General features: G+C 42.5%; 1 long non-coding RNA gene across 1 annotated transcript in view; it reads right to left on the minus strand.

Moving 5' to 3' along the window:
• Positions 1-16,646, minus strand: part of LOC111520437 — a 40,502-nt gene extending 23,856 nt beyond the window's left edge. Inside the window, exon 1 of the long non-coding RNA XR_002724678.1 lies at positions 16,379-16,646. This is a non-coding gene — a long non-coding RNA (uncharacterized LOC111520437). The remainder of the gene's footprint in view (positions 1-16,378) is intronic.
• Between the last annotated feature and the right edge of the window lie 5,400 nt (positions 16,647-22,046).

Genomic DNA, 22,046 nt, shown 5'->3' on the forward strand with positions numbered 1-22,046 from the left:
GCTTTCAAGCAGGGAATGAGGCAGGGAAGTCCCTGAAAATGTACCTCCTCTCTCTGCAAAGCTTAGCATATGGGATGTAGATGACTCCCAGCCAGGCAGAGAGGTGAGTCCATCCCTGTCACACACATAAGTATCATGTATGATGGGATTCGAGGGAGTCCAATAAACAGTACATTTTGTCCCTGTTACAGGAATCAGGCAAATGAAGATCAAAATCGACAATATTGATAAAAGTCAGGCTGGAGAATGTGGCTTTCAATATCTTAGCTAGGTGGACATTTCAATATCTTCTCTTGAACTAAACTCATTCACTGGGCTACAAGCAGCACCCTCCTGGCCACGGCCAACTTCTGTAAAGTTTAGGACACAGAGCAGTAGACGGAAATGATCTCTACCAGGGAAAAACCAGAGCCACTCTCTCCTAGCTCCCTCTCCGGAACTAACTCTCCAATCAGATAAGCCATTCCTCATCTCCTAGGGAGATGAGTCAAAGAGGTAAACAGTGGCGAGTTTCCTTTAGTGGAAATCTTTTCACCGGGAAGGAAGCTCAAAAGAAGGAAATAAGCATCCCCCAGCAATCTCCTCTGGAAGTCTCTGTGGACATTCACCCTCCTTCCCTCTGGACAGGAACAGGTGGGCACTCACACTGCCTCAGTACCTGGCAGGCTGACCAGCTCAGGGCCTTTCCAAGCCTGCAGTTTACATTCACCATAACTATCTTCTCTCTCCCCCACGTTACAGTACGAACTCATGAAAGGCTGGGACCCTATTCCATTACTTTTAAAATTCATTTCTGTAACCCTGGTGCCTAGTATTAGCACATAGTAGATGCTCATGAAATGTTTCTGGATTGAACGGATGGATGAACAAAACAAGTGAATAGACAATAAAACCAGAGGAATCTCGCAGGAGTAGGACTTTTTTCTAGAGATAAAGGAAGGCTTTGACTTGGTCTAAAGTGAAAGCCAACTCCACCCTGGGGGCATCATTTGAGAGCCAGCCTCACAGTAACCCCCAGAGTGAAGAGAATGCAGATCTGACCTCAACTCCTCAGCATGCCAGGGTCTCCCAAGCTCCATTAGCCCCTTGCTGGGTCAACACAGCCTGGTTCCGGCCCCTTGCCTGAGTGTGGGCCTTTTTGAAGGATCCTCTTGTTCCGCAGATCCTCAAAGCTCTCCACATCGTTTCCGTTCCTTCCCATCTTCCCTCCTGTAAGTTGATAGGACTTCTAGCTCCATTCAACCCAGCAATCCCATTACTGGGCTTGCTCAAAGGAAAATATGCCCAAAAGAAAACATGCCCAAAGAAAAAAAAAATCATTCTACCAAAAAGACACATGCACTTATATGTTCATTGCTGTACTATTCACAATAACAAAGACATGGAACCAACCCATGTGCCCAACAGTGGTAAGACTGGATAAAGAAAGTGTGGTACATACACACATTTGGAATACTATGCAGCCATAAAAAAGAATGAAATCATGTCCTTTGCAGCAACATGGATGCAGCTGGAGGCCATAATCTTAAGCAAATTAATGTAGAAACAGAAAACTAAATACCACATGTTCTCATTTATAAATGGGAGCTAAACACTGAGCACACATGGACATAAATATGGGAACAATGGATGCTGTGGACTATTAGACAGTGGGGGATGGGGGCCAGCAATCAACTATTTATCAGGTACTACGCTCACTACATAAGTGACAGGATCCGTACTCCAAACCTCAGTCTCATGCAATATTCCCATGTAACAAACCTGCACGTGTACCTCTGGTATCTAAAATAAAAGTTGAAATTTTTTAAAAAAAGTAAATTAAAGAAGAATTTCTAGTTCCAGGCCAGCCATCTGGTTTGAGGATCTCCAGCCCAGAGAAACGCAAAGTCCTCTCACAACCAAAGTACAGCTGTTGATACAATAGGAGCTAAATATTCACGTAGTATACATCATACGTTTTTGGTTTTTTGGTCTGGTATAGACTCAAATAGCAACTTGCCCAGAAAACATAGTCATTAAATACTGATTGGATAATTAATTGATCAATGACATGTTTAATGACATTGACCACAGATACAAAAGCATGGCCTTTGAATAGAAGAAAGACCATGGAAAGGAGGAGATGTGAGTCCTACCATCTTTTTCCCCGGACATGGAATGCAGAGGTTGAGACACAAATACTAGACTGACTGTTCCACTTCTGCCACATCTTTGACAAGCTCTATAATTTTTCCAAACTACAGTTTGCCCTTCTGTCAGCTGGAGATAATTATTGTACCAATCTCATAATACTGTTCAATATGAAATAAAATAAAACACATAAAATGCTTAGCCTTGTATCAGGCACATAGTAAGTAGTTGACATAAATATGTTTTTATTGCTAGTGTTGTTTTTGTTATTTTTGTGAGTTAAGATCCTGGGGAAGTGTGGGAGGTCAAAGGGAAAAGATGATAATAGCTTCCAGGGGCCCATGTTGAGTGGCAAGGCCCAGAGTGACCCCGTGCTGTGGCACTGATCTGTGACTCTCCAGATGTTCACGAAGGAATGGTTTTCTGCAGAATGAAGGAGCCGAAGTGCAAATGGGGTCAGGGAATTTTATAGGAGCTTGGAGGAAGAGTCAAGACTAGAGTGTTCAGTCGTTACATCAAGTGAAAATAGAGACCCTGATGAAGAACTCGTGCCCTTACCTGGAGTGTTTGCCCTTAGGAAAGAGAGAGACAGAGACAGAGACAGAGAGAGAGACGCAGACACACACACACACAGAGACACAGACACAGAGAGAAAGCACCGCCCCTCTTGTGCCGGCTGCTGACCAAACTCCACTGTACCTCAGCCCAGCTTCCTGCCTCCCTGGGGAGGGGAGACGTGTCCCTTGGCCAGTAGCCATCAAAGGTCTTAGAAGGATGCTTTGTGTCTGACCTGCCAGGGAAAGCAAACGAGCCGTGCTTTATGTTCCCCAGGGAACTGGCCTCTTAGGGACACTGGCGAGAGGTGTCTGCACATGTGGTCAATGGAAGGAAGCAGCTAGCACACAAGGGGACCAAGAGGGATGGCGGAGAAATTGCACAGTGGTAGGGGGAAGTCCGCAGGCTATTTTAGGCCAGGCTCAGAACTGGAGTCAATGGAGGTTTTGTTTATGTAACATCTGCAGAAGGCCCTTCGGAGCAAATAACCCCGGGTCTCCAGGCCAGGGCTGCAGCGAGCAGGGGTGGGGCCGCGAGCTTCCTGTTGTTCTTGGCACGGCTGCCCAGCTGTCTGCGTGGCTCCTCTCAGAGACTTTTGCCGCCTCACTGTTTGCTCCCTACCATAGTCTTCTCAGCTCTTTTCCTAGGGGCGAGTAAACAAAGTACAAGAAGCAGTGCAGACAGAGCCGTTCCTCAGAGAGGTGACTCGAGCACTGTGCCCCAGAGAGTTGCCTTCCAGACCCCACAGCTCCCCGGTCACCCCGCAGCCTCGGGAGACCCCAGAGCGTCTTTTCTGCACATCCCTTTAGCTGAGCGGCTTCGCTGTCAGTTTCAGTGTGGTAGGGAAAGGGGCCTGGCTCTCAGCTCTGCCTGGTACAGGTCCGAACCCAGAGCTGCATTTAGCAGTTGCTTAATCTTGTGCTAATTGCTCAATCCCCATTATTTATTACAGGCAGAAACATACATATATATGAGATAAATAATGTATGTTAATTTCCTTTCTACCAGGCCTGTTTGAAGGCATGAAGACTATATTGTTACCTTTTTGAAACACAGATTCCATTGGGAAAGATGGGAATAAGAAGGCCTTTTTCAAGTTTAGGAAAATTTATATGCACAAGAATGCACAAATGTGGAACTGACAGTCTGACAAACTTGTTCACCTGTGTATCCACCCACGTGACTACTACCCTGATCAAGATATGTGGAAAGCTCCTTTATGTCTCTTTCTGGTTGATAACATGCTTACCCCTACTTATGTTAGTCTGCCAGGGTGGCCATAACAAAATACCGAAGACTGGGTGATTTCAATAACAAAAATCAGTTTCTCACAGTTTTGGAAACTGGATGTCCAAGATCAGGGGACTAGAATTGCTGGTGAGGGCCCTCTTCCTGGCTTGCAGATGGCTGCTTTCTCAGTAGGTGCTCACATGGCCACTACTTTGTGCACCTGGAGGGAAAGAGCAAGCACTCTGGTGTCTATTCCTGAAAGGACACAAATTCTGTCAGATCAGGGCCCTAACTTTATGACCTCATTTAACCTTAATTACTTCCAAGAAGGCCTCATCTCCAAATATATTCACATTGGGGCTACAGGCCTCAGCATACGAATATGCAGGGGACATGATTCGGTCCATAGCACTACCACGGTACCTTCCTCCCCCAGTGATATGGTTTGGCTATGTCCCCACCCAAATGTCCACTTGAATTGTACCTCCCAGAATTCCCATGTGTCATGGGAGGGACCCATGGGGAGGTAATTGAATCATGGGGGCTGGTCTTTCCCATGCTATTCTCATAATAGTAAGTAAGTCACATGAGATCTGATGGATTTATCAGGGGTTTCCGCTTTTGCTTCTTCCTGATTTTTCTCTTGCCACTGCCATGTAAGAAGTGCCTTTTGCTTCCCGCCATGGTTCTGAGGCCTCCCCAGCCATGTGGAACTGTAAGTCCAATTAAACCTCTTTTTCTTCCCAGTCTCAGGTATGTCTTTATCAGCAGTATGAAAACGGACTAATACAGTAAATTGGTTCCTGTACAGTGGGGCATTATTGAAAAGATAGCTGCAAATGTGGAAGCGACTTTGGAACTGGGTAACAGGCAGAGTTTGGAACAGTTTGGAACAGAAGAAGACAGGAAAATGTGGGAAAGTTTGGAATTTCCTAGAGACTTGCTGAATGGCTTTGACAAAAATGCTAATAGTGATAAGAACAATAAGGTCCAGGCTGAGGTGGTCTCAGATGGAGATGGGGAACTTGTTGGGAACTGGAGCAAAGGTGACTTTTGTTAGTTTTAGCAAAAAGACTGGCAGCATTTAGCCCCTGTCCTAGAGATTTGTGGATCTTTGAGCTTGAGAGAGATGATTTAGGGTGCCTGGGAGAAGAAATTTCTAAGCAGTAAAGCATTCAAAAGGTGACTTGGGTGCTGTTAAAAGCATCCCATTTTAAAAGGAAAACAGAGCATGTAAGTTCAAAACATTTGCAGCCTGATGATGCAGTAGAGAAGAAAAACCTATTTTTTGAGGAGAAATTCAAGCCAGCTGCAGAAATTTGCATAAGTAGCAAGGAGTCTAACATTAATCCCCAAGATCGTGGGGGAAATGTCTCCAGGCCATGTCAGAGATCTTCATAGCAGCCCCTCCCATCAAAGGCCCAGAGTCCCAGGAGGAAAAAGGGGTCTCATGGGCCAGTCCCAGGGTCCCTGTGCTGTGTGCAGCCTAGAAACTTGGTGCTCTGTGTCCCAGCTGCTCCAGACATGGCTGAAAGGGGCCAACATAGAGCTTGGGCTGTGGCTTCAGAGTGTGCAAACCCCAAGCCTTGGCAGGTTCCACATGGTGCTGAGCCTGCAGTCCACAGAAGTCAAGAATTGAGGTTTGGGAATCGCCACCTAGATTTCAAACATGTATAGAAACGCCTGGATGCCCAGACAAAAGTTTGATGCAGGAGAGGGGCCTCATGAAGAACCTTTCCTAGGGAAGTGCAGAAGGGAAATGGGGGGTCGGAGTCCCCACACAGAGTCCCTACTGGGGCACCACCTAATGGAGCTGTGAGAAGAGGGTCACCGTCCTCCAGACCCCAGAATGGTAGATCCACAGGCAGCTTGCACTGTGCAACTGGAAAAGCCACAGACATGCAATGCCAGCCCATGAAAACAGTGGGAGGGAGGCTGTACCCTGCAAAGCCACAGGGGTGGAGCTGCCCAAGACCATGGGAACCCAACTCTTGAATTAGCATGACCTGGATGTGAGACTTGGAGTCAAAGGAGATCATTTTGGAGCTTTACAATTTGACAGCCCCACTGAATTTCGCACTTGCATGGGCCCTGTAACCCCTTTGTTTTGGCCAATTTCTCCCATTTGGAATGGCTGAATTTACCCAATACCTGTTTTTCCATTGTATCTAGGAAGTAACTAGCTTGCTTTTGATTTTGCAGGTTTATAGGCAGAGGAACTTGCCTTGTCTCAGATAAGACTTTGGATTATGGACTTTTGGGTTAATGCTGAAATGAGTTAAGACTTTGGGGGACTGTTGGGAAGCATGATTGGTTTTAAAATGTGAGGACATGAAATTTGCAGGGGCCAGGGGCGGAATGATAAGTTTGGCTGTGTCCCCATCCAAATCTCAACTTGAATTTTATCTCCCAGAATTCCCACGTGGTGTGGGAGGGACCCCCAGGGGGAGGAAATTGAATCATGGGGGCCAGTTTTTCCCATGCTGTTCTCATGGTAGTGAATAAGTCTCACAAGATCTGATGGATTTATTAGGATTTCTGCTTTGGCTTCTTCCTCATTTTTCTCTTACCACCACCATGTAAGAAGTGCCTTTTGCCTCCTATCATGATTTTGAGGGCTCCCCAGCCACGTGGAACTGTTAAGTCCAATTAAACCTCTTTTTCTTCCCTGTCTCAGGTGTGTCTTTACCAGCAGCATGAAAACAGACTAATAGACCCAGCCACTAGCTGGTAACTACTACTTCACTTAATGTCTCAAAACTGGAAGCAACCCAAATGTCCACCAACAGAGAAATGTACAAGTAAACTTCGGTCTACTAATAAAATGGAACACTTTGCTTCAGTGAGAAAGAATGAAGCCAGGCGCGGTGGCTCGCACCTGTAATCCCAGCATTTTGGGAGGCCAAGACGAGCAGATCACTTGAGGTCAGGAGTTTGAGACCAGCCTGGTCAGCATGGTGAAACCCCGTCTCTACAAAAAATACAAAAATTAGCTGGGCGTTGTGGCACACACACCTGTAGTCCCAATTCAGGAAGCTGAGGTATGAGAATTGCTTGAGCCTGGGAGTTGGAGGTTGCAGTTAGCCAAAATCACACCACTGCACTGCAGCCTGGGTGACAGAGAGAAACTCTATTTCAGAAAAAAAAAAAGGAAGGAGCTCTTGGTATATAGGATCCATTTTCAGCTTTCCTCTGAGCAGGTTATGAATAAAACACAGGAAAGGCCTTTGGATTTTGGGAATTCTGATCTCTGCCTAGACTGTCCTGAAAGTTTGTTTATTCCAACCAAGTTTTATTATTCCCTCATGTTTGTAGCAAAAATTTCAGCTTTTTAGGGACCTTGCCTAACCACTGATAATCTTCCCACTCTACCAGGATAGACAATGGAGACCCCAGCTCATGTTGCAAGTGTCACCAGTAGAGCCTTTTGCTATGAAACATATCTTTCTTTTGGGAGAACTTGACTTCAAATTTGGACTTCCCGTTATTTTTATTAAAGAACAATAGGGTAGCCAGTTGGCTAAGGACAAAGCAGTTGTTTCAAATTAGGTGTAATTTTGAATTCAGCCAATATTGGCTTAACAGGTCTTACCCAAGATGTTTTTCTATATATAGGATGTTTGACTTAGCTTTAAAAAGACTGTGGTGGGTTTCCATGTCCATTGTTATTTGGCCTTATGCTTTGCAAAGTAACAAAATAAGTTTATTTTTAACAATTATGCTGCCAGTTTGAGTTAAACTGTTTAACAAGGGAGAGTTTTTACAAAAAAAAAAAAAATCGTCTCTTTGGAGGCAGAGGGTCTTAATTCACTCAAATAATAGGTTTTAAAGTGAAAGTGCTAGAACTTGAGATCTGAGATCACAAGCCAACTGCTTGCACCTCCACAAAATGTGACACTTCTCAGGCAGTGAATTGGGCTTTCTATTGCCAAAGGTTTCATTCTGGTTTCTATGAGTCTGATTTTTATCCAGAGACCCTGCTTGCCTGGTGCTCCAATTTGCTTTTTTTTTTTTTTTTTTTTTTTTTTTTTTTTTTTTTGTAGAAGAGGGATATTAAAATGGCCAGAAGCAGAGAAGCCAGTGAGATGTAGAAGAAGAGTTTATATGTTAACATCAGAGAGACCTGGGTTCAAGTACCATATTCTCCTCACCTGGGTTTGTGACCAGGAACAAGTTACTTTTCTGAGCCTCAGTTTCACCATTCATAAAATAGGCATGACAATGCTTACCACCAAACATTTGATAATAATTCATTGTGGGAGGGCACACCCAAGATGGCCGAATAGGAACAGCTCCAGCCTCCAGCTCCCAGCGTGAGCGACATGGAAGACAGGTGATTTCTGCATTTTCAACTGAGTTACCGGGTTCATCTCACTGGGGCATGTCGGACAGTTGGTGCTGGTCCGTGGGTACAGCCCGACCAGCGAGAGCTGAAGCAGGGAGAGGCATCGCCTCCCCTGGGAAGTGCAAGGGGGAAGGGAATTCCTTTTCCTAGCCAAAGGAAATTGAGACACACAACCCCTGGAAAATTGGGGCACTCCCACCCTAATACTGCGCTTTACCAAGGGTCTTAGCAAATGGCACACCAGGAGATTATATCCCACACCTGGCCCAGAGGGTCCCATACCCAGGGAGCCTCCCTCATTGCTAGCACAGCAGTCTGAGATCTAACTGAAAAGTGGCAGCGAGGCTGGGGGAGGGACGCCCACCATTACTGAGGCTTAAGTAGGTAAACAGAGTCACCAGGAAGCTCCAATTGGGTGGAGACACCACAGCTCCAAGAGGCTGGCCTGCCTCTGTAGACTCCTCCTCTGGGGACAGGGCATAGCTAAACAAAAAGCACAGAAACCTCGGCAGAGGTAAATACCCCTGTCTGACAGCTTTGAAGAGAGCAGTGGATCTCCCAGCATGGAGGTTGAGATCTGAGAACAGACAGACTGTCTACTCAAGTGGGTCCCTGACCCCTGAGTAGCCTAACTGGGAGACATCCCCCACTAGGTGCAGACCGACACCTCACACCTCACACGGTGGGGTACACCCCGAGATGAAGCTTCCAGAGCAAGAATCAGACAGCAACACTCGCTGTTCAGCAATATTCTATCTTCTGCAGCCTCTGCTGCTGATACGCAGGCAAACAGGGTCTGGAGTGGACCTCAAGCAAACTCCAACAGACCTACAGCTGAGGGTCCTGACTGTTAGAGGGAAAACTAATAAACAGAAAGGACACCCACACCCAAATCCCATCAGTACATTACCATCATCAAAGACCAAAGACAGATAAAACCACAAAGATGGGGAAAAAGCAGTGCAGAAAAACTGGAAATTCAAAAAATCAGAGTGCATCTCCCCCTCCAAAGGAATGCAGCTCATCGCCAGCAAATGAACAAAGCTGGACAGAGAATGACTTTGACGAGTTGGGAGAAGAAGGCTTCAGTCGATCAAACTTCTCAGAGCTAAAGGAGGAACTACATAACCAGTACAAAGAAACTGAAAACCTTGAAAAAAGAATGGATGAATGGATAACTAGAATAATCAACGCAGAGAAGACCTTAAAAGAACTGGTAGATATGAAAAGCATAACAAGAGAACTACGTGACAAATGCACAAGTTTCAGTAACCAACTCGATCAACTGGAAGAAAGAGTATCAGCGGTTGAAGATCAAATGAATGAAATGAAGCAAGAAGAGAAGTGTAGAGAAAAAAGAGTAAAGAGAAGTGAAAAAAGCCTCCAAAAATTATGGGATTATGTGAAAAGACCAAATCTACGTCTGATTGGTGTGCCTGAAAGTGATGGGGAAAAAGGAACCAGGTTGGAAAACACTCTGCAGGATATCATCCAGGAGAACTTCCCCAACCTAGTAAGGCAAGCCAACATTCAAATTCAGGAAATACAGAGAACGCCACAAAGATACTCCTCGAGAAGAGCAACTCCAAGACACATAATTGTCAGATTCACCAAAGTTGAAATGAAGGAAAAATGTTAAGGGCAGCCAGAGAGAAAGGTCAGGTTACACACAAAGGGAAGCCCATCAGACTAACAGCAGATCTCTCGGCAGAAACTCTCCAAGCCAGAAGAGAGTGGGGGCCGATATTCAACATTCTTAAAGAAAAGAATTTTCAACCCAGAATTTCATATCCTGCCAAATTAAGTTTCGCAAGTGAAGGAGAAATAAAATCCTTTACAGACAAGCAAATGCTTAGAGATTTTGTCACCACCAGGCCTGCCCTACAAGAGACCCTGAAGGAAGCGCTAAACATGGAAAGGAACAACAGGTACCAGTCATTGCAAAAACATGTCAAAATGTAAAGTCCATCAATGCTAGGAAGAAACTGCATCAACTAGCAAGCAAAATAACCATCATTCTCAGCAAACTATCGCAAGAACAGAAAACCAAACACCGCATGTTCTCACTCATAGGTGGGAACTGAACAATGAGACCACTTGGACTCAGGAAGGGGAACATCACACACTGGGGCCTATTATGGGGAGTGGGGAGGGGAGAGGGATTGCATTGTGAGTTATACCTGATGTAAATGACGAGTTGATGGGTGCTGACGAGTTGATGGGTGCAGCACACCAACATGGCACAAGTATACATATGTAACAAACCTGCATGTTATGCATATGTACCCTAGAACTTAAAGTATAATAATAATAAAAAAACAAACAATAACCAGCTAATATCACAATGACAGGATGAAGTTCACACATAACAATATTAACCTTAAATTTAAAGGGACTAAATGGTCCAATTAAAAGACACAGACTGGCAAATTGGATAAAGAGTCAAGAACCATAAGTTTGCTGTATTCAGGAGAGTCATCTCACATGCAGAGACACACACAGGCTCAAAACAAAGGGATGCAGGAAGACCTACCAAGCAAATGGAAAACAAAAAAAAAGCAAGGGTTGCAATCCTAGTCTCTGATAAAACAGACTTCAAGCCATCAAAGATCAAATGAGACAAAGAAGGCCATTACATAATGGTAAAGGGATCAATTCATCAAGAAGAGCTAACTCTCCTAAATATATATCCACCCAATACAGGAGCACCCAGATTCATAAAGCAAGTCCTTAGAGACTTACAAAGAGACTTAGACTCCCATACAATAATAATGGGAGACTTTAACACCCCACTGTCAACATTAGACAGATCAAGGAGACAGAAAGTTAACAAGGATATCCAGGAATTGAACTCAACTCTGCACCAAGTGGACCTAATAGACATCTACAGAACTCTCCACCCCAAATCAACAGAATATACATTCTTTTCAGCACCACATCACACTTATTCCAAAATTGACCACATAGTTGGAAGTAAAGCACTCCTCAGCAAATGTGAAAGAACAGAAATTATAACAAACTGTCTCTCAGACCACAGTGCAATCAAACTAGAACTCAGGACTAAGAAACTCACTCAAAACCACTCAACTACATGGAAACTGAACAACCTGCTCCTGAATGACTACTGGGTACATAACGAACTGAAGGCAGAAATAAAGATGTTCTTTGAAACCACTGAGAACAAAGATAACAACATACTAGAATCTTTGGGACACATTTAAAGCAGTGTGTAGAGGGAAATTTATAGCACTAAATGCCCACAAGAGAAAGCTGGAAAGATCTAAAATTGACACTCTAACATCACAATTAAAAGAACTAGAGAAGCAAGAGCAAACACATTCAAAAGCTAGTAGAAGACAAGAAATAACTAAGATCAGAGCAGCACTGAAGGAGATAGAGACACAAAAAACCCTCTATAAAATCAATGAATCCAGGAGCTGGTTTCTTGAAAATATCAACAAAATTGATAGACCTCTAGCAAGACTAATAAAGAAGAAAAGAGAGAAGAATCAAATAGACACAATAAAACATGATAAAGGGGATATCACCACCGATCCCACAGAAATACAAACTACCATCAGAGAATACTACAAACACCTCTACGCAAGTAAACTAGAAAATCTAGAAGAAATAGATAATTTCCTGGACATTTACACTCTCCCAAGACTAAACCAGGAAGAAGTTGAATCCCTGAATAGACCAATAGCAGGCTCTGAAATTGAGGCAATAATTAATAGCCTACCAACCAAAAAAAGTCCAGGACCAGATAGATTCACAGCTGAATTCTACCAGAGGTACAAGGAGGAGCTGGTACCATTCCTTCTGAAACTATTCCAATCAATAGAAAAAGAGGGAACCCTCCCTAACTCATTTTATGAGGACAATATTATCCTGATACCTGGCAGAGACACAACAAAAAAAGAGAATTTCAGACCAATATCCCTGATGGACATCGATGCAAAAATCCTCAATAAAATACTGGCAAACCGAATCCAGCAGCACATCAAAAAGCTTATCCACCATGATCAAGTGGGCTTCATCCCTGGGATGCAAGGCTGGTTCAACATATGCAAATCAATAAACGTAATCCAACATGTAAACAGAACCAAAGACAAAAACCACATGATTATCTCAATAGATGCAGAAAAGGCCTTTGACAAAATTCAACAGCCCTTCATGGTAAAAACGCTCAATAAATTCGGTATTGATGGAACGTATCTCAAAATAATAAGAGTTATTTATGACAAACCCACAGCCAATATCATACTGAATGGGCAAAAACTGGAAGCATTCCCTTTGAAAACTGGCACAAGACAGGGATGCCCTCTCTCACCACTCCTATTCAACAAAGTGTTGGAAGTTCTGGCTAGGGCAATGAGGGAAGAGAAAGAAATAAAGGGTATTTAGTTAGGGAAAGAAGAAGTCAAATTGTCCCTGTTTACAGATGACATGATTGTATATTTAGAAAACCCCATGGTATCAGCCCAAAATCTCCTTAAGCTGATAAGCAACTTCAGCAAAGTCTCAGGATACAAAATCAATGTGCAAAAATCACAAGCATTCTTATACACCAGTAACAGACAAACAGAGAGCCAAATCATGAATGAACTCCCATTCACAATAGCTTCAAAGAGATAAAATACCTAGGAATCCAACTTACAAGGGATGTAAAGGACCTCTTCAAGGAAAACTACAAACCACTGCTCAGTGAAATAAAAGAGGACACAAACAAATGGAAGAACATACCATGCTCATGGATAGGAAGAATCAATATTGTGAAAATGGCCATACTGCCCAAGGTAATTTATAGATTCAATGCCATCCCCATTAAGCTACCAATGACTTTCTTCACAGAATTAGAAAAAACTGCTTTAGAGTTCATATGGAACCAAAAAAGGCTGCATTGCCAAGACAATCCTAAGCCAAAAGAACAAAACTGGAGGCATCACGTTACCTGACTTCAAACTATACTACAAGGCTACAGTAACAAAAACAGCATGGTACTGGTACCAAAACAGATATATAGACCAATGAAACAGAACAGAGCCCTCAGAAATAATACTACACATCTACAACTATCTCATCTTTGACAAAACTGACAAAAACAAGAAATGGGGAAAGGATTCCCTATTGAATAAATGGTGCTGAGAAAATTGGCTAGCCATAAGTAGAAAGCTGAAACTGGATCCTTTCCTTACTCTTTATACGAAAATTAATTCAAGATGGATTAGAGACTTAAATGTTAGACCTAATACCATAAAAACCCTAGAAGAAAACCTAGGTAATACCATTCAGGACATAGGCATGGGCAAGTACTTCATGTCTAAAACACCAAAAGCAATGGCAACAAAAGCCAAAATTGACAAATGGGATCTAATTAAACTAAAGAGCTTCTGCACAGCAAAAGAAACTACCATCAGAATGAACAGGCAACCTACAGAATGGGAGACAGTTTTTGCAATCTACTCATCTGATGAAGGGTTAATATCCAGAACCTACAAAGAACTCAAACAAATTTACAAGAAAAAAACAAACAACCCCATCAAAAAGTGGGGAAAGGATATGAACAGGCACTTCTCAAAAGAAGACGTTCATATAGCCAACAGACACATGAAAAAATGCTCATCATCACTTGCCATCAGAGAAATGCAAATCAAAACCACAGTGAGATACCATCTCACACCAGTTAGAATGGCAATCATTTAAAAATCAGGAAGCAACAAGTGCTGGAGAGGATGTGGAGAAACAGGAGCACTTTTACACTGTTGGTGGGACTGTAAACTAGTTCAATCATTGTGGAAAACAGTGTGGTGATTCCTCAAGGATCTAGAACTAAAAATACCATTTGACCCAGCCATCCCATTACTGGGGATATACCCAAACGATTATAAGTCATGCTGTTATAAAGACACATGCACACGTATGTTTATTGCGGCACTATTCACAACAGCAAAGACTTGGAATCAACCCAAATGTCCATCAGTGATAGACTGGATTAAGAAAATGTGGCACATATGCACCATGGAATACTATGCAGCCATAAAAAAGGATGAGTTCGTGTCCTTTGTAGGGACATGGATGCAGCTGGAAACCATCATTCTCAGCAAACTAACACAGGAACAGAAAACCAGACACCACATGTTCTCACTCATAGGTGGGAATTGAACAATGAGATCACTTGAACACAGGAAGGGGAACATCACACACGGGGGCCTATTGTGGGGTGAGGGGAGTGGGGAGGGATAGCATTAGGAGATATACCTAATGTAAATGACGAGTTAATGGGTGTAGCATGCCAACGTCACACATGTATACATATGTAACAAACCTGCACTTTGTGCACATTTACCCTAGAACTTAAAGTATAATATAAATAAAAAGAAACATTTTATTAGTATTTGGTTTGAATCCATGATAATTAGTATTTATGAGAAAGTGATTAAAATATATTCATTTAAAAATTTAAAAAAAGAATTCACTGTGAAGTGCCTGGCATATATGAACAGTAGCTCAGTCATTCAACAAATGTTTATTGAGCACCTACCATGTGTCAGATGCTTTAACAGTGGGGACACAGTGGTAAAAAAAAATGATACCTGCCCTCTTGGATCTCACAGTTGCTCAATAAATAGTTGCCATTCCAATAGGTATATGAAAAGGTACTCAACATCACTGATCATCACGGAAATACAATTCAAACTACATTGAGATATCATCTCACAGCTGTTAGGATATCTATTATATATTTAAAAAAAAAAAAGAACAAAAACAAAGATAAGTGTTGGCTAGGCTGTTGAGAAACTGCAGTCCTGGCACACTGCTGGTAGGAATGTAAGATGGTGCAACTGCTATAGAAAACAGTATGGAGGTTCATGAAAAAAATTAAAAATAGAAATACTATATGATCTAACAATCCCATTTGGGGGATTTATCCAAAAGATTTGAAATCAGGACCTCAAAGAGATATTTGCACTACCATGTTAATTGCAGCATTATTCACAGAAGCCAAGAGGTGGAAATCACCTAAATGTTCATTGCTGGATGAAAGGATAAAGAAAATGTGGCCTACTGTATATGCAGTAGAATATTATTCAGCTTTAAAAATATTCTACCATATGCTACAACTTGGAAGAGCCTGGAAGACATTATGCTAAGTGAAATAAGCCAGTCACAAAAGGACAAACACTGCATAATTTCACTTACATAAGGATCTAAATGTATCTAAAGTCAAACACATAGAAACAGAGTAGAATGGTGGTTGCTAGCATATGGGGCAGGTTAAATGGAAAGTTATTATTCAAGGCATATGAAGTTTTAGTTATGCAAGACGATTAAGTTCTGGAGATCTGCTATACAAAATTGTGCCTCTGGTCAACAACACTGTACTGTACGCTTAAAAATTTTTAAGAGGTAGATCTCATGTTACTTGTTCTTTAAAAAAAAAAGAAAGAAATATTATAAATCTAGATCATGGTAATCTAGATCATGTTTGCATAACTCTGTAAGCTTACTAAAATGTATTGGATTATACACTTAAAAGGATGAGTTTTATTATATATAAATTACACATCTCAATAAAGCAGTTTTGCAAAAATAGTTGCCATTAATTTAACAGCCCCATTTCTTTCAAGCCTTCATTCAATATCACCACTCCCCTCCCTGCTTCACTTTTTTTCACAGCCACCTTTTAATATACTGTAGTTTATTTATCATATGTAATCAATTCTAAGTTTCACATTTTAACATACATAAAATCAAGATGCATTCTATAATGGCAGCAGTTTATTAGCAGCATTCTTTCTTTCTTTAGTGGCACATAGACTAACAGAGCATCTTGTATCACTGCCCTCTTAGAGACAATAAACTGTGCCGTTGTGTTATTGTTTCTTGCCTTTTTTCCCCTCTAGAATGTTTGCTTCACACTGGTAGGGATCTTTATTTCATTCACTGCTGTATTCCAAATGTCTAGAATAGTGCCTAGAATGTCATAGGTTATTGATAAACATTTGTTGAATGAATAAATGAGTGCATGAATGGGTGTCATGCCTAGCATCAAGAAACTGATACTAAAACAAAGGAACTGAAAGTAAAAGATGAGTTAATAATAGAGCAACCTACTTTCATCATTTCCTCTTCTGTTCTATCTGCAGGACACTGGGGAAATTGCCTAGTTTTGAGGAATGTCGGCAGGGAGCCGCCAGGGATCATCCTCCCAGGTAAAAAGAGACCTCCAGAGACCTTCAGGAAGCTGGAAAGAAGCTTCCAATGGTGAACTCAGTCCCAGAAGCTTCTGTCCATGCCATCTCACCCCTGAAGTGCTAATTCACCACTTTCACTAGAGATGCTGAAGGTAGCCCTCTCTTGCCTGGAAAGTGACTGGAGTGGTCCCACCAGCAGCCAATCTCTTTTAAACACTCCCTAATTATCCAGGAATCAATTCCCTGCCCCCAAAAGCAGGCTGAGTCAGTTCCTTTTGTCCTGTGAGTGGTGAATGACCTGCTCTCCTGATCTGCCTGGAGGTCCCTGAGGTTAGGTTTTGGGTGCAAGCGGTTCCCTTGAGAGTCTGGAGAGGCTGTGCAGGCATTCATTATCCATGACCCCAGGCAGAACCCACACCAGGCCAAGGTGTGTGTGGATGGGAATGTGTAAATTCCTTGTTAGACAAGTCCTGTGCTCTGTTTCACATTAGCTAATGTTCACCAACCCAGTCACTGACCGTTTATGGTTTTCCTTTAGTTTCAAAGAACAAATCTTATTATTGTCCTCTGGAAGGGATTGAAGAGTCGAAGAGCCAGGAAAACCCATTTGAGAGATGAGTAAACCCTCCCATTGAAGCAATATCCCTTCCTTGAGCAGCTTTGAGTTGCTGGACTTTGTTCTTCACATTTTTGTTTCTCTTTCCATCATTTCTCATTAGGCACAGTGCCTAGGGTTCATGGTACTCTTAGGGACCCACAACAATGTGTGAGTTTATTTTAAAATCAAGAAGGAAAAAAACAAACTTTTAGGGTTAAAAAAATTCCATTATTGCTCACATCTAAAATAATGAACTTTTCAAGGTCTAGGAAAATTTAGACTTTGTCTAAAATAAAAATTAAATACAATGTTGAATAATTTAAAGTTGTATCAAAAATCATGTAAAAATCGATATCACATTATGGAGGAAAGGGCCCGTAAAACTCATCTTGCAGCCTTGAGGTTACCAGATGAGAAAAGTGATCTTGTCAGACTGAGAAACCTGGTGGACCCAGGACATTCAGATCCCTGGCAAACAGCTGAGAGAATTGTTAAGGGAAAATGCTGGGACTAACATTTCTTGAGTGTCACTCTATGGTAGGCTTGGTGCAAGGCATTTTAGGGATATTATCTCACCGAAGCCCTACAGCAACCCTGAGAAATCATATAATCATCGAGCTTTACAGAGCGTTTAAAGAACGGCTACCTGACCGCCCCCCATCTCTCTGTACATTTCTCTTTCTTAAAGATAAGTAAATAAATTCAATGCTAACAAATCCTTCTCAAATTACCTTATCCAAATGTTGATTTTGATTTTTTTAATGAAGATTTTTAGTCTTTATTTTTTTAATTTTTTTGAGACAGAGTCTTGCTTTGTCTCCCAGGCTGGAGTGCAGTGGTGCAATCTCAGCTCACTGCAGCCCCACCTCTTGGGTTCAAGTGATTGTCCTGCCTCAGCCTCCCAAGTAGCTGAGACTACAGGTGTGCACCACCATGCCTGGCTAGATTTTCTGTATTTTTAGTAGAGATGGGGTTTCGTCGTGTTAGCTAGGCTGGTCTCGAACTCCTGATCTCAAGTGTTCCGCGCACCTCAGCCTCCCAAAGTGCTGGGATTACAGGTATTTTTTATCTTTAAAGTAGAACCAGAAAGACAGACATTGACTATCAAAGACTTGATTTGGGTTTCAGACAGGTTTGGACTGCATTCTAGGATGCACCTGGGGTCTTGAGGCACTCAGTTACCTAAGGCAGCCTGCCTTGGAGAATGGGTAGTTTTTACTTATTTTTTGAAACACGTTTCCTATGTCCAAAGGTAATTTAAAGAAAAACAATTTCACAATCAAGTTTTGGTTGTGTTGGCCCTCATGCAAACACCCACGCTGTCCTCAGAATGTGGCCTAAGGGCCATTCAATTAGAAAGCACAGAAGATGAAGCTTACCCACTGGAAACAAAATGTTGCAAAATCTCTCCTGCAATAGTTTGGATATGGTTCGTTTGTCCCCACCAAAGCTCATGTTCAGATTTTATCCCCACATGGCAACATCGGGGGTTGGGGGCTAGTGGAAGGTATTTGGGCCTTGGGGGTGGATCCCTTATGAATGGCTTGGTGCTGTTCTCATGTTAGTGAGTGAGTTCTCACTCTCTCAAGACTGGATTAGTTCTCCCAGAAATAGATTAGTTCCTCAAGAGTGTGTTGTTACAAAGCCAGAACATCCCTTAGGTTTCCCCCTCTTCCACCTGTCTGCTTCTCCTTACTGTTGTTCGCCAGGTTGTAATGCAGCATGAAATCCCTTGCGGAAAGCCAGAGCCATGCCCTAGCACTTCTCAGCCTGCAGAACCAAGAGCCAGGTAAACTTCTTTTCTTTATAAATTACTCAGTCTCAGACATTCTTCTATAGCAACACAAAACAGACTAAGACATGGCCCTAGAAAAACAAACAGTGCTAACTCAGAAGCTGTAGCTTCTTGCTGAGACAACTTGCCTTATTTGTTTATTCAGTGCCTTTGAGCACCTATTGTGTTGCGTGTCGGGCACTGTGCTGGAGGCTGGAGGTTAAAACATAAATGGGATCTAGTCCCAGATCTCAAGTCACTCGAGTCTAATAAGGACAACCATCCTGGCCCAAGCGACTATAGCACCTTGCCCTGACTGTTGCAGGAGCCTCCTCGCTGGTCCCCCTGCATTTACCCTTCTCTTCAGGACACAGGATGCTGTTTAAACATGCATGAGCCCACACCCCTTTCTGCTCAGTATCCTCCAACATGCCACACCTCACTCATGCCACAACCTCAAGGCTTCCATTGCTACTCTCTGACCCCATCTTATGCTTCTCTTTGCCTTGCTTGCTCTGCTCCAACCACAGTGGCCTTTGTGCTTTTTCTAAATCAGGCCAAGCCCACTCCCACATCAATGGTTCTTCATTTACTATATTTTTGGCCAAGAATACTCATCCCCAGATGCTCCTCACCTGCTCAAGATTTAACTCAAATGTCATTCCAGTGAAGACTTCCCCAATGCCCTAGTCAGTATGACAGCTTCCACCCATGTGGGAGCCTCTATGTGCTCTGTCTCTGAATTATTTTGTTTCATTGCACTCAGCATATGTTTCACTGACTCCCCTTTGCCTCTTTTTTTTTTTTTTTTTTTTTTTTTGAGATAGAGTCTCGCTCTGTTGCCTAGGCTGGAGTACAGTGGTGCAATCTCTGCTCACTGCAACCTCCACCTCCCAGATTCAAGCGATTCTCTGCCTCAGCCTCCCAAGTAGCTGGGATTACAAGTGCATGCCACCATGCCCAGCTAATTTTTTTGTATTTTTAGTAGAGACAGAATTTCCCCATGTTGGCCAGGCTGGTCTCAAACTCCTGAGCTCAGGTGATCTGCCCACCTCAGCTGCCAAAAGTGCTGGGACTACAGGCATGAGCTACCGTGCCAGACCATCCCTTTGCTTCTTGAAAGCAAATGTTTTACCTGTTTTGTGTCCAACCATATCCCTAGTGCCTAGGATAGTGCCTAGCATATAGTAGTTGCTCAATAAGAATGTACTTATTTTTTGAATAAATAAACAAGTAACTGAATAAGACATTCAGGTAAAACAACCACCATAAAAATATTAACCAGGTATGGTTTTTTGAGAACACAGAGGGTGAATCCTCTTTGCTTTCAGAAATTGGGAAGAGGTGATTTTGTGCTTAATCTTAAAGAATAAGTAGTACTTGGCCAGGCTTTAAAAAGAGAGAAAAGCGCTCAAGTAGAGGGAACAGTGTAAGCAAAAGAATGTTTTCATTTGGGAACGTCAAGTAGCCTGGGTTCAATGGATGCAAATTGTCTGGGTACACAGGACATATGTGGAAAAAGAGTGGCATGAAACCAGGTTGGAAGTACAGACAGATGCCAGATGACATCATAATATGGAGTTTTGGCTCTCTTCTTCAGGTGATGGAGAGCTACTGAAGCCTCTTAAGCAGAAGAGAGATCCAATTAGACTTATGTTTTAAGACCTCACTGGAGGTGGTATAGAGAAAAAAATTGTAGGAAAGGTGGGAATTGGAGGAAAAGAGAGGATGGATTTAAGAGATATTGGGAGAGTAAGCCAAAGGACTTGCTGACCCATGGTTGTGGAAGAAGAAAACGTCTCGAGCAGAAAAAAACTAGAATGACTCCCCGTGTTTCTTCTAGGGTAATTGAGGTAAACATGTAAATTCACCCAAGAAATATGTATTGAGAACCTATTATGTAGTAGATACTAATCTAGGCACTGGGAATATAGCTTTGAACAAAATTTTAAAAGCCCTAATTTTAGGACCTTACATTCCACTGGAGGACTGTCAGTAAATATACGAAGAGATAATGTAATTTCAGCCTGCGAGAAGCTTTCTGAAGAAGAGTAAAGCATGATATAAGGATAGGGCACAATGTTTATTTTATGCAGGAGTCAGACTTTTCTGAGGAGGTGATGTTAGAGCAGAGACTAAGGGAGAGCGTATGAGAAGTCCTGGGGAGAAGATATCCAGGCAAAGGGGATAGCGAGCATATAGATCCTCTACTAAAACAAGACAGTCTTGTTCAACAAACAACGAAAAGGAAAAAAGCAGGCAGGGGCCGGATTCTTACAGCCTTGACCACCATAATAGTAAGTATGGATATTATTTATTTATTTATTTATTTATTTATTTATTTATTTATTTAGATGGAGTTTGACTCTGTTGCCCAGGCTGGAGTGCAGTGGTACTATCTCGGTTTACTGCAACCTCCACCTCCCAGGTTCAAGCAATTCTTCTGCCTCAGCTTCCCAAGTACCTGGGATTACAGGTGCCCATCACCACACCCAGCTAATTTTTGCATGTTTAGTAGAGATGGGATTTTACCATGTTGGCCAGGCTGGTCTCTAACTCCTGACCTCAAGTGATTTGCCCGCCTTGGCCTCCCGAAGTCTTGGGATTACAGGTGTGAGCCATTACACCCAGCCATGAGTGTGGATTTTAATCTAAGTGTGATGGGAAGTCATTGGATGGGTTTAAGCAGGAGAGAGACATAATTTGACTTATGTTTTTGTGGTCATTTTAAATCACTCTGGTTCTGGGGAACAGAACAAATTTGAGAGACACAGAGGAAAAAAAAAGACGGTGGCTGAGACTTGGGTTGTCACAGTGAAAGCTGAGAAGGGGGTTGTCTTTTCATCTTTTTAAGGATGGAAAAATTAGGACTTGCTGATGGATTGGATGTGGGGAAAAACAGGAATCGAGAATTACTCTTGGGTTCTTCACCTGAGAACAGGTGGTGTTGGTTCCCTTTACCGAGCTTGAGAAGTGTTTGGGAGGAATAAGATTTAAGGTGAAGGAGGAAATCAAAGGTTTTATTTTGGACATATTGCATGTGGAAAACGTTCTGAACACCTAAGAGGAGAGGTGGCTGGATACCCAAGTCTGAAGTTCATGGCTAAGGTTTGGGTTGAAATATAAATTTGAACATACTTGACATCACAAGCATGGATAAGATTACCCAGGGAGCTGTATATGGATAGGAAAGTGAACGTAGACCTGGATGGATCC

Source organism: Piliocolobus tephrosceles, chromosome 3 (genome assembly GCF_002776525.5).
Source record: "Piliocolobus tephrosceles isolate RC106 chromosome 3, ASM277652v3, whole genome shotgun sequence".
Lineage (NCBI taxonomy): Eukaryota > Metazoa > Chordata > Mammalia > Primates > Cercopithecidae > Piliocolobus > Piliocolobus tephrosceles.